The sequence below is a fragment of the Erythrolamprus reginae genome, chromosome 4 (assembly GCF_031021105.1).
Source record: "Erythrolamprus reginae isolate rEryReg1 chromosome 4, rEryReg1.hap1, whole genome shotgun sequence".
NCBI classification, from domain to species: Eukaryota; Metazoa; Chordata; class Lepidosauria; order Squamata; family Dipsadidae; genus Erythrolamprus; species Erythrolamprus reginae.
In genome coordinates this window covers 35,914,557-35,927,293 of record NC_091953.1, presented here as the reverse complement: position 1 = coordinate 35,927,293, position 12,737 = coordinate 35,914,557, and positions in this window count along the sequence as shown.

Below are 12,737 nucleotides of genomic sequence, written 5' to 3'. Positions count from 1 at the left end.
GTATCATCGGCGTATTGATGATACCTCACCCCATGCCCTTGGATGATCTCACCCAGCGGTTTCATGTAGATATTAAATTCCCACTTGTCACTCAGCTCTCACCTGTGGCTCCTAGTAGCTGTAGCATGCACAGCAGCCACAGCCCGGGCAACAGCTTTGACAGGCTGGCCAAAGCAGGCTGAGAGTAGCCAATGGCTCATTGACCTTCGGTGAGATAGGGACTTGTCTATCCCGAGCATATGAAGACAGATTCCGGTGGACTGAGCGGATGAAACCTATTAGAGTAGGTCAGCGGTCATGAAGGCGGTCTCTGCAAGCGATGTGGTATACTAAGAGCACAGCAATACCCAAAAGACCCCCTGGTCAACCACTAGGAGAAGGGAAACTCTGACTGCAAACCTCCACTACCTTATGGCTATATCCATCATTGGAAAAGGCTTCAGGAGTAAACCCTGACGCAAAATCCGGAGCCAGAATCCCGGAAGCAGTTCGTGACTGTGTACAGCCATGTACTGATAACTCCTGCGATGTAGCTGGAACCAATCGTATTGGCCTTTGACATTCTATTGGATTATTTCAGAGACGTGGAGAGGGGGGAATCTGCTGCTTGGGTAACAGTCTATCCTCTATACTAACCTACCCAGGCTTCGTGCTATGGGAAGTCCAGAGCTTGATACCATGGTCTTTCGAGCCTGAAGGATGCCAAAGTATTCCTAGCTTATTTTTCATAAGTAAAACTAGCGTAGTGTACATGTTAAGAATTATTTGAGAGATTTTGCAGTTGATTATCTTGATGCTGTGCTATGCTTATTTTAAAAAAAAATAATTTTGCCATTGATGGAATTCATAAATTCTAAGCATTTATTGCCAAAAAAAATGATTTACTATCTATGGTCATTATACTTCATGTTCTGCTCTCTTTCGTATTTTGAAAGAAACTGATACAGGATATCATAGCACAGAAATTTCCCAATGAGAAGTAGCCACATTAACTCTGATTTTGTATATAATGGAACCAATGTTTGTATCTAACTAATTTAGTATCGCTTCTTTGATAAATATTGTTGGTTGTTTTACTCCAGAGATCTTGGAAAATCAATTGTATTGTACTGCTCACCAAACAAACATATTTATAGATTTGCAAGCTTGATATTTGTGAAATAATTCACTTTTATTACAACTCTCATTATGAATGAAGCACAAAATTGTATACACTGATTGTAAATGAGTACAGGTCAGCTAGCTCTAACTAATGTTATGTCTGCAAGACATTGGTTTTAAGAAATGAACAGATATGATTCTTTCCTATACAGTAGTACCTCTAGATACTAGCTGCTCCACATGCGAGTATTCCAAGTTACGAGCCACGAGGGGAGAGAAATTTCTGTTCCAGATCCGAGCTCAAATTCGGGATACGAGCCGACCGTCCACTAGGTGGCACAAGAATCTTTGCTTCTGGTTATCTCGGAGGGGAAAAACAAAGTCTAAAAGCCATTTGTTCCAGATACGAGTTGTTCGACATACAAGCTCCCTTCTGGAACGAATTAAACTCGTATCTAGAGGTACTACTGTATCTGATTTTTGAGGAAGCATTTAAATTCAGAATTATCACTGCTTACAATATAAAACTGCCCAGATCTATACATTATAAACTTTGAATATATTCTATAGATATTTAAATATATATATATTTAATAGGTTTTTATAGTGAAGCAATGTGTAGTTCTTTGTGATAGTGGTAATTGCAGACTCACTCTTATAGTGTATTGTTTTGGCACAAGGAGGCTCCTGAAATACAAAAGTCAAAATTTAACTTGATGGTGTCTCTTTCTGATGCATTTCTGAAATATTGAAAAAGATTGGGAACAACATTCTAAAAGATACAAATCTCCTTACTTGTTTCAGGGGTAAATTGTGGTGAACAGGTTATAAACTTTATACATTCTGTCTTGGTTTTAAGGGCACTTGAATATAGTGGTGAGAAATTATTGCATAAACTTAAAGGATTGGGTGAAGCTTTCTTAATTCTGTCCTTGTGCTGCTGTCACCCTTCCACCCCAGGATTTCCTAACTATGTGACTTCTTTCTTTTAAATACCAGCTGAGATAATCTTACCATTTCCCTTGTTAGTGTCTTCAAAGAATTGAGTTTAATGGAACATGCATTGCTGCTACTGATATACAATGCATCTTACGTCTATTTCTGTTTAAAGTAACAGAAGGGTAGTAATAGAAATACTGGAAGATACAGACATCTACATTAAGAAATGTATAACTTTATGTCAACTACTGGATTTAATCCCACTGAGCCATACAGCTTTCAGTTCCTGCCTTTACATCTTGCTGTTTCATGTTAGCATTCCCCAAGTTGAAACAAAATCCCCTAACTTCCTAATCAGCATGATAAATATAGAATAAGATAGCTTTTCTTTTAATGTTTCCCCCCCCCTCATATTGTCAATTTGTTAAATGACTTATCTTTATACATTATTTCTGTATTCTTATGATAAACTCTGCCTTAATTGCAAGTGTGCTATTGCATCTTCTAAATTATTACCACTACTAAATATAAATAATGTGAACTGTTTGAGATATATATTTATTTGATGGGGCATGATAAATGAAGTGCCTGCCTCTATAGTCAGGGATTTCCGTAATAAAGTTGTGCAAAGTGATCAAAAGAGTTAATCTCCCTTCTTCAAACTGTTAAACCAGTTTGTTCAAAGCTTGAAGACAGAACAAAAACCTCATTGGGTTGAATCTGTCATACAAGGCTTAAGATACAGCTGCTTTAATAAGCCAAAAACCAGTTCTTTGTGAAACAGCAGAAAAAAACACATATCTTTTGAATGTTTTGCAGAACCCTTGTAACCCTTGAAATAAGCTATTGATTTTTTTTGTTTGAAAAAACATTCCATGTAACTTTTTCTCTTTGATGGAAATTTTGTTTGCCTTAGAAGAAAATATCTTTTGAAAGGAATTCTTTTTCAGTACTATGTCTCCTGTAATAAAAGTGTTTTCACAATGCATGTCTGTATTGTGTTTTTCCCGGCCGAAACGTGGACTCCAGGAAGGACATCTTCGTGATGTCAAAGCTCCACTCCTGGAATTCCCTATTGGGATTCCCCATCTCCGCTTGAGCCTCCCGACCGGCCGACAGCTCCACGGCTCTTCTGTGAAGGTGACAGCTGGGCGGCGGCACTTCTCGGCGTTTTCCCAAATCCGAACGCTGAACCTGAACATTCGGGAGATTGCCGAGAACCGCCCAGCTGTTTCAGAAGGTGACAGCCGGGCGGCGGCACCCAGCGGGGTGCCGTTTTTGCGATTTTTGGGGGGGCTTGCATGCATTAATCGGTTTTACATTGTTTCCTATGGGAAACATTGTTTCGTCTTATGAATTTTTCACCTTACGAACCTCCTCCCAGAACCAATTAAGTTCGTAAGACAAGGTATCACTGTACTTAGTTAACTTTATGCTTAATACAGATATGGCTTTAAAAAAATTTCTGAAATATTTAACCCTGGAACTCAGTTTTGTTTCTACATGACTGCTATTCCATGCGAGAGCCAATTTGGAGTAATGGTGAAGGTATAAGAGTAGAAACTGGAAGACTGAGAGTTCTAGTCCTGCCATCGACATGGAACCAACCGAGTGACCTTGAGCTAGTCATTTTCTATCAGTCCTAAGAAGGAGGCAATGACAAACGACTCCTAAAAAAATCTTGCAAAAAATGGGGGAGATTTTTCTGGGCAGACTCTGAGAATTGGAGACAATTGAAAGGAAGAGAAGAACCCGAATATGTTCTGAACCACACTGCTTACCAGAGCTTACAAAACTTTTGCCAGACCCATCCTTGAATACAGCTCGTTTGGAACCCATATCGCATCTCAGACATTAACACCCTTGAAAATGTCCAAAGATACTTCACCAGAAGAGTCCTTCACTCCTCCACTCGAAACAGAATACCCTACGAGACTAGACTTTCAATCCTGGGCCTAGAAAGCCTAGAACTAAGACGCCTTAAACATGATGTAAGTATTGCCCACAAGATCATATTTATTTATTTATTTATTTATTGGATTTGTATGCCGCAACATCCTGCCTGTCGGCGACTACTTCAGCTTCAACCACAACAACACAAGAGCACACAACAGATTTAAACTTAATATTAATCGCTCCAAACTTGACTAAAAAATATGACTTCAGTAACCGAGTTGTCGAAGCGTGGAACTCATTACCAGACTCCATAGTGTCATCCCCAAACCCCCAACACTTTACCCTTAGATTATCTATGGTTGACCTATCCAGATTCCTAAGAGGTCAGTAAGGGGCGAGTAGAAGCGCACTAGAGTGCCTTCCGTCCCCTGTCCTATAGTCTCTCCTATATCTCCTATGCCTTTCTTCTATTCCTATATCTCTTCTTCTATTCTTTCATTGATATGTTCTATTGCTATATCTTCTTTTCTATTCTTTCATAGATATATTTTACTATAAGTATCTCCTCTATAACTTTCATGTATTTTACTGTGTGTGTGTGTGTGTGTGTGTGTGTGTGTGTATGTGTGTGTGAAATGTTTTTTTAGCTGGAATTTTAAAAATTAAGGGAGACTAGGATGGTCCCATTTCGGCCTTGTTCTGGCCTCATCAGCTAGCCACACCCTTCCTTACTGGGATTTGATCTGGTGGACTCTGCCTTGTAAGGCAGAGAATTAGCAGTTGAGCTATCAGACCTAATCCCTTCCAGCTCTGTACCAGGGAGGGGCTATATGTTTTTTTTATGTCGGATCACCCTGGTATATTGAAGGAACGTCACAGCTCCTTTTTGCCTCTAGGCCCAACCCAGGACCATTTCAAGGCAGTTAATTTATTTATAGCCGACAACTATATTCTGTGTCAAATGGTTTTTTTAGCTGGGATTTTAAAATTAAGGGAGACTAGGATGGTCCCATTTCGGCCTTCTTCTGGCCTCATCAGCTAGCCACACCCTTCCTTACTGGGATTTGATCTGGTATATATATATATATACACACACACACATACCCACTAAAACTCTCATTGTGTATTGGACAAAATAAATAAATAAATAAATTTAAATAAATAAATAAATAAATAGGTCTGTCCTAGTCATCCAAATTATGTGTCTAATAAGATCCAAGCAGAGAGAGGGTTTTCCAATATTAGATTTGTTCAGCTATTTATTATTCATATACTTATAGCACAAACTTGATATATGGAATTTTAAAAGTAGATTGAGGCAGAGAAGCATTTTCTGAAATGTGTTTCGCTTGCTTCAGCAGAACCAAGAAATAATCAATAAATTAACCTGAAACCCTTTGACGGTAACAGCTGCTTACATATAGCAGGGGGGGGAACTTAAACAATATGTTTCCTCTTTAGCTGATATTTAATAGCTGTACAGACTTTTCTACTGACTAATAATATAATAGAAAATTCTTGGTTAAAGGAAATCCATGAGAAGCTAACTCATTCTTTCCATCTCCTGTCCCATTTGAATGGATTCTCTTCCCTGAACATTCAGTTCCAGAAGCTAGGAAACTAAATATCTATCTAGCCATGACATCCAATGCCGAGTCATAATTACAAAGGACAAAAAGACAGCAGGTTTTCTGGTGTGCTTTAATCAAGGTTTGACACCATCAGTAATTATTGGACTTGAAGTGATTTAGAAAAGATTAGCCTTTTCATTACTTTAGCAGACATATTCAGAAAAAGGGCCAATTAACTTCTGGTGACCAAGATTCACAGACAGCAGAGCTTATATACATCAATAATGTATAGGTAAATGTTAACGGCATAGAGAAAATTCTATTTTCACAAATTTTAGAGAAGCTGACAAGAGTCTGGATGAACCTTCAAACGCTTATTTGCATAAAGTCTGAAAAGTTTCAGTCTTCTCAAATACTTTTGATGCATTCTGTTAAGGAATACTTTATCCACTAAGCTCTAGAAATTAAAGGCTATTAGGTATCATGCTGATAAGCCTAATTTAAGACATCCCATTAATAATGACAGGTCTTTTAGAGTCTACCTAGTGGCAGCATCTTGCTGATTTAACAGATTTAACAGATTAACAGAGTTGGAAGGGACTTTGCAGGTCATCTAGTCCAGCGTTTCCCAACCGGTGTGCAGCGGCACACTGGTGTGCCGCGAGACATGGCCAGATGTGCCGCCAAACTTCAGCTGGGCGGGGCGCTGCCGGTACTTCCGTCCTGGGGCTCCCGCTCGCAGCTGTCTCCTGCTCGATGCCGCGGTTTTCGGCGCTCTCCTGCTGGGCCCCAAAGAAGGAAGGCAGGAAGGAGAGCTCCATTCTTCGCACCTTTTTCCCGCCTTCTTTCTTTGGGGCCCAGCAGGAGAGCGCCGAAAACCGCGGCATCGAGCAGGAGGCGGGGGACAGCTGCGAGCGGGAGCCCCAGGACGGAAGTACTGGCAGCGCCCCGCCCAGCTGGAGCTCCTCTTTCATCGACGGCAAGTGTCCGATGGGAGCGGGGGTGGGTGGGTGGTGGTCGCAGCGGCCGCAGGCAGTCGGGGGAGATGGCGGCGGTGAGAAGGATCGCTCGCTCGCTCTCTCTCAGCTGACTGCAAGTGGGAGCCCTGACGGTGGTGGTTGGATGTTCTGCTGGACGTCGTACATGCTGGCGCTGCGTGCCTGGCATATACGGTGTCCAGCACCACGTCCAGCTGCCGCCGTCAGGGCTCCCGCTTGCAGTCAGCTGAGAGAGAGAGAGAGAGACATATAAGAGGCAGAGAGAGAGAGAAAGAGAGACATAGCAAGAGAGGCAGAGAAAGAGACAGCAAGAAAGAGAGACAGCAAGAGAGGCAGAGAAAGAGAGATAGAGAAAGAGAGAGAGAAAGAGAGACATAGCAAGAGAGGCAGAGAGAAAAAGAAAGAGAGACATAGCAAGAGAAAAAGAGAGACTTAGCAAGAGAGGCACAGAGAGAGAGAGAAAGAGAAAGAAAGAGAGACATAGCAAGAGAGACAGAGAGAGAAAGAGAGATAGCAAGAGAGGCAAAGAGAAAGAAAGAGACATATAGCAAGACAGTGAAAGAGAGAGAGAGAGCAAGAGAGAGAGAAAAAAGCAAGAAAGAGATAGCAAGAAAGACAGAGAGAGAGAGCAAGGGAGAGAGAAAGACATAGAGGAAGGGAAGGAGGGAGAGAGAAAGAGCAAAAAAGAGAGGAAGAAAGAAAGAAAGAGGGATGGAGAGAGAGAATGAAGGGAAGGAAGGAAAAGAGAGAAAGAGGGAGAAATAGAGCGAAAGGGAGGAAGAGAGAGGGTTTTTTTGTCCAAACTTTTCTTTAGCCCCCCCCCCCCCTTTCAGTGTTCCCCAGGATTTTGAAAATACGAATAATGTGCCGCGGCTCAAAAAAGGTTGGGAAACACTGATCTAGTCCAACCCCTGCCCAGCCAGGAGACCTTACATCTGCTTCTACTTAGGATTGAACTCACAATCTCTTGATTGTGAGGCAAGTGTTCCATTTCCACATTGTTCCAAAATATCTGTATCATTATAGCATCACTATAGTGAGTGTAATCTATTGCCCAGTGGGATTTACAATTCTAGGTTTAGAAAGTTTAGAACTACATCGTCTTAAACACAACCTAAGCATAGCCCATAAAATCATCTGCTACAACGTTCTTCCTGTCAACTACTACTTTAGCTTCAACCACAACAAGATACGGGTACACAACAGATGGACCATGAGGTCTTTTTCTGCCATCAGACGTCTATGTTTCTATGAATGAATGAATGAATGAATGAATGAATGAATGAATGAATGAATGAATGCCATACACAGAATCATTCCTTCCTTCCTTCCTTCCTTCCTTCCTTCCTTCCTTCCTTCCTTCCTTCCTTCCTTCCTTCCTTCCTTCATTCATCAATCATACAGATATAGTATTGTATTATAGTATGTTTAACATAATATAAATATAAAGTAGAGAGAGAAAAGATAAAAAGACATTAGGACAGGAACGGTAGGCCCAAAGCTGCACTTATGCACGCCCCTTACAAACCTCTTAGAAAAGGGGAGAGGTCTATTGTAGGTCTATTTGGGGTGAGGTTTCATTCCTGATCAATTTGCTTTAGTTGATGCCCAGATTGTTCTACCAGCTGCCACTTAACAGGTTTCTTCTGAACGGACCTATTGGGCATTTGGAAAGGTGCCTGTTTCTGGCAAGCCTCATCAAGCTTTCTCAGGTATCAGGCAGAAGGTTACTGAGCCGTATCTGGATTTTATTAACAGTCTACAGGATGCATTATGGTGGCAGATAGATATTCCTGAAGCTCAGCAGGAATTGTTGATGATGCTGGCCAAAGACAATGCTACCTCTGAATGTCAGAGGGCAATTACTAGTCTGGGAAAAAAATCCTGATTTGGCAGATATGATTAAATCATGTCAAGATATAGGAACAGCTTAAGGGACGTGTATAAGTGTACTAGCGTGCCTTCCGTACCCTGTCCTAATGTTTCTCTTGGCAGCTGCTTTATTACAAGTATACTAATAACAAAAGATTCAAGTGCCAAAGTCCACTGCAACAATATAGCCAAGAAGGCTTCAAGAGTTGTAAACCTAATCCTATGTAGCTTCTGCTCTGGCAATCTCACACTACTTACCAGAGCTTACAAAACTTTTGCCAGACCCATACTTGAATGCAGCTCCTCTGTTTGGAACCCATATCGCATCTCAGACATTAACACCCTTGAAAATGTCCAAAGATACTTCACCAGAAGAGCCCTTCACTCCTCCACTCGAAATAGAATACCCTACGAGAGTAGACTTTCAATCCTGGGCCTAGAAAGTTTAGAACTAAGACGCCTTAAACAAGATCTAAGTATTGCCCACAAGATCATATGCTGCAACGTCCTGCCTGTCGGCGACTACTTCAGCTTCAACCACAACAACACAAGAGCACACAACAGATTTAAACTTAATATTAACCGCTCCAAACTTGACCGTAAAAAATATGACTTCAGTAACAGAGTTGTCGAAGCATGGAACTCATTACCGGACTCCATAGTGTCATCCCCAAATCCCCAACACTTTACCCTTAGATTATCTATGGTTGACCTATCCAGATTCCTAAGAGGTCAGTAAGGGGCGAGTACAAGTGCACTAGAGTGCCTTCCGTCCCCTGTCCTATTGCTCTCCTATATCTCCTATACCTTTCTTCTATTCCTATATCTCTTCTTCTGTTCTTTCATTGATATGTTCTATTACTATATCTTCTTTTCTATTCTTTCATAGATATATTTTACTATGAGTATCTCCTCTATAACCTTCATCATGTATTTTATTATGTGTATATAGATATATACCCACTAAAATCCTCATTGTGTATTGGACACAATAAATAAATAAAAAATAAATAAAGGCAGCAGGCATCAAGGAAAGTTATAAATGTGGCAAACCTGGCCATTTGAAAAAGAATGTAAACATCGGTGGTATGTCTGCAGCATCTCGCTCTTCTTTTCATCGGGATCGAAATGAAAAAACAAAATGCCCAAAGTGTCAGAAGGTTATCATTGGGCAAGTGATTGTAGGTTGGGAAATGGCTGACCTGGCCGGTGTCTGGTCCCAGATCAAACAGAGAAAACAAAGCAACAATAGAAAATATTCTTGCGGCTACAAGAGGTAGTGCTGGTATTGATTTGATACTGCAGGAGGAAGTGAGCCGGGGTGGCGCAGCAGGTAGAGTGCTGTACTGCAGGCCACTGAAGCTGACTTGTAGATCTGAAGGTCAGCGGTTCAAATCTCATCACCGGCTCAAGGTTGACTCAGCCTTCCATCCTTCCGAGGTGGGTAAAATGAGGACCGGGATTGTGGGGGCAATAGCCTAGCTCTGTTAAAAAAGTGCTATTGCTAAATGTTGTAAGTCGCCCTGAGTCTAAGGAGAAGGGCGGCATAAAAAATCAAATAAGTAAGTAAGTAAGTAAGTAAGTAAGTAAGTAAGTAAGTAAGTAAGTAAGTAAGTAAGTAAGTACGTACGTACGTACGTAAGTAAGTAAGTAAGTAAGTAAGTAAGTAAGTAAGTAAGTAAGTAAGTAAGTGAATTTTAAATTCCCTGAGGAGGTCCCGTACAACAAAAGCATGTAAGGTTTGTCCTGCCACAGTCAACTATGGGTAAAAAGGGTATTTTTGTTATTCCCGGGATGAATCATTGTGCTGCAGAATAAGCCTTTTGAGGGAACTTTGAACACTGGAGTAGATATTTCAGTGATCTCTAACAAGAAGTGGCCTGGTGCCTGGCCATCTGAGCTGTGTCCAAGTGTGTGTGGAGTGGAGGAGTGGGGGGGGGGAGGGCATTCATCAAAGTGTATGTCAAAGTGCACAATTTCTTTCAGCCCATTCGCCTAACTCATATTTGGTTATTCAGGTCTGGCCCTTTATATTGGATATTCATATGCTGCAACGTTCTACCTGTCAATGACTACTTCAGCTTCAATTGCAACAACACAAGAGCACGCAACAGATTCAAACTTAATATTAACCGCTCCAAACTTGACTGTAAAAAATATGACTTCAGCAACCGAGTTGTCGAAGCGTGGAAATCATTACCTGACTCAGTAGTGTCAACTCCTAACCCCCAACATTTTTCCCTTAGACTATCCATCATTGACCTCTCCAGGTTCCTTAGAGGTCAGTAAGGGGCGTGTATAAGTGCACCAGTGTGCCTTCCGTCCCCTGTCCAATTGTCTCTCCTTATCTCATTTATCTTTTCTTCCTTTCAAATTTGTTCACCTATACTTTTATATCTTTTCTTCTATTCGTTTCTTTAGTTATTGTTGTGGTTCCGTCTGAGGCCCCTCAGGGAACGGCTGATCTTCTGTCGGTTTCCAGCTCAGAGGGAGAGGCTGAGGAACAGGAGGTGCAGGCAGACGAGGAGGAGGAATCCCAGGCTGAAGAAGAGGGAGGACAGCCAGAGTCCCACCAGAGGGAGCTCTCCCCAGCAAGCAGCCTGGATTCCTTAGAGGAAAATGCACAAGCCATAATTGATCTGCGACAGAGAAGAGCTACTCAGAGAAGGGAGCAATTGGCTAAATACTTTCAGCATTAAAGAGGCAACAGCTGGGTTTGGGTGTGGTGCTCTTTGGAAAGGCTAAAAGGCAGACCCACCCTTCCTGGCTTGTGGAGTTTTATCTTTGAGAGTCTTGGAACCTGGCTGTGAACTTTGGCGTCTTGGAATCCTGGTTTGTGCCTTTGACTATTGAAACCTTGGGGGGGTGTGCCAGCAAGAAGCTTGCTGTATTGTCTGGACATCAGGACTCTGCTGTAACGTATTATAGCCTGTCTTTTGGGAAGAACAGGTTTTCCTCTGTGTTTATTTTTTCCAGCTATAAAATACTTTTGGCTTTTACCAGAGTGTCTGGCTGTTTTTTCCAGTTGGTGTTGAGGTCTGGGGGAACCCAGACAGAACAGTTATATTACTAAATATCTGTTCTCTTTAATGTGTATTATGTATTGGACTAATTAACTAAGTAAGTAAGTAAGTAAGTAAGTAAATAAATAAATAAATAAATAAATAAATATCAGCCTTTGGGGACACGACCTCCTTAGTAAATTGGATACAACTCTCCCTTTGAAAGACTGACACTTCTTGCCCTCCTGTTGACTTGACTTGTTAAAGGACCACTGTTGATTGATCAATGGCCCATGCCACATGAAATATTGAGGGCTCTCCAATAGCTGATTAAAGTTCAGCTGCTTGCTGGTCATATTTTTAAATTGTTAAAAACATAGTAACAAATTGGAATAGCTGCTAATCACCCCTCCCCCCCAAAAAATTATTGTGGTTCATAATTTATTATTATTATTATTATTATTATTATTATTATTATTATTATTAATTAGATTTGTATGCCGCCCCTCTCTGAAGACTCGGGGCGGCTCACAACAATAATAGAAACAATATAACAGTAAAGCAAATCTAATATTAAAAATAAAACATATATAAAACCCCAGCAATTAAAACCATACAACACATACATACCAAACATAAAATATAAGAGCCTGGGGGAGGATGTCTCAGTTCCCCCATGCCTGGCGATATAGGTGGGTCTTGAGTAATTTGCGGAAGACAAGAAGGGTGGAGGCCATTCTAATCTCTGGGGGGGGAGTTGATTCCAGAGGGCCAGGGCCGCCACAGAGAAGGCTCTTCCCCTGGGGCCCGCCAAACGACATTGTTTGGTCGACGGGACCCGGAGAAGGCCAACTCTGTGGGACCTTATCAGCCTCTGGGATTCGTGCGGTAGAAGGCGGTTCCGGAGGTATGCCAATATCCTATGATTTGCACCAAATATTGTCCACAGTATCCTTTACATTTCCCAAAATACATAAATTGGTCATTGCCACCCTAGAATTTGGGAATCTTACTTGCAAATAGGAAGCTCCCTTGAATTGTTCTCCACCGTATAAATATAGTTTGATGAAGACCATACATGTTTTTTCTTGTTAATGATATAATGAAACACCAGGGAAATACACTTGCCTCAAGAAAGACTAATATTGTATATCATACAGTTTGCTTTTCAGTGCCATCTGTATCTCCCCTTTTCAGTTTGATTTTGCAAATCTGCACAGATTTTCTGTCCATTCATTATTTCATTTGAGACATTAAATCATTTTCATTAATGGAAATATAGTTCTTGAGCAGGATAATTAGACCTTCCTCAGAAAGATAAAAGCCTAACGAATTGAATGGAAGATTCGTCTTCGGAA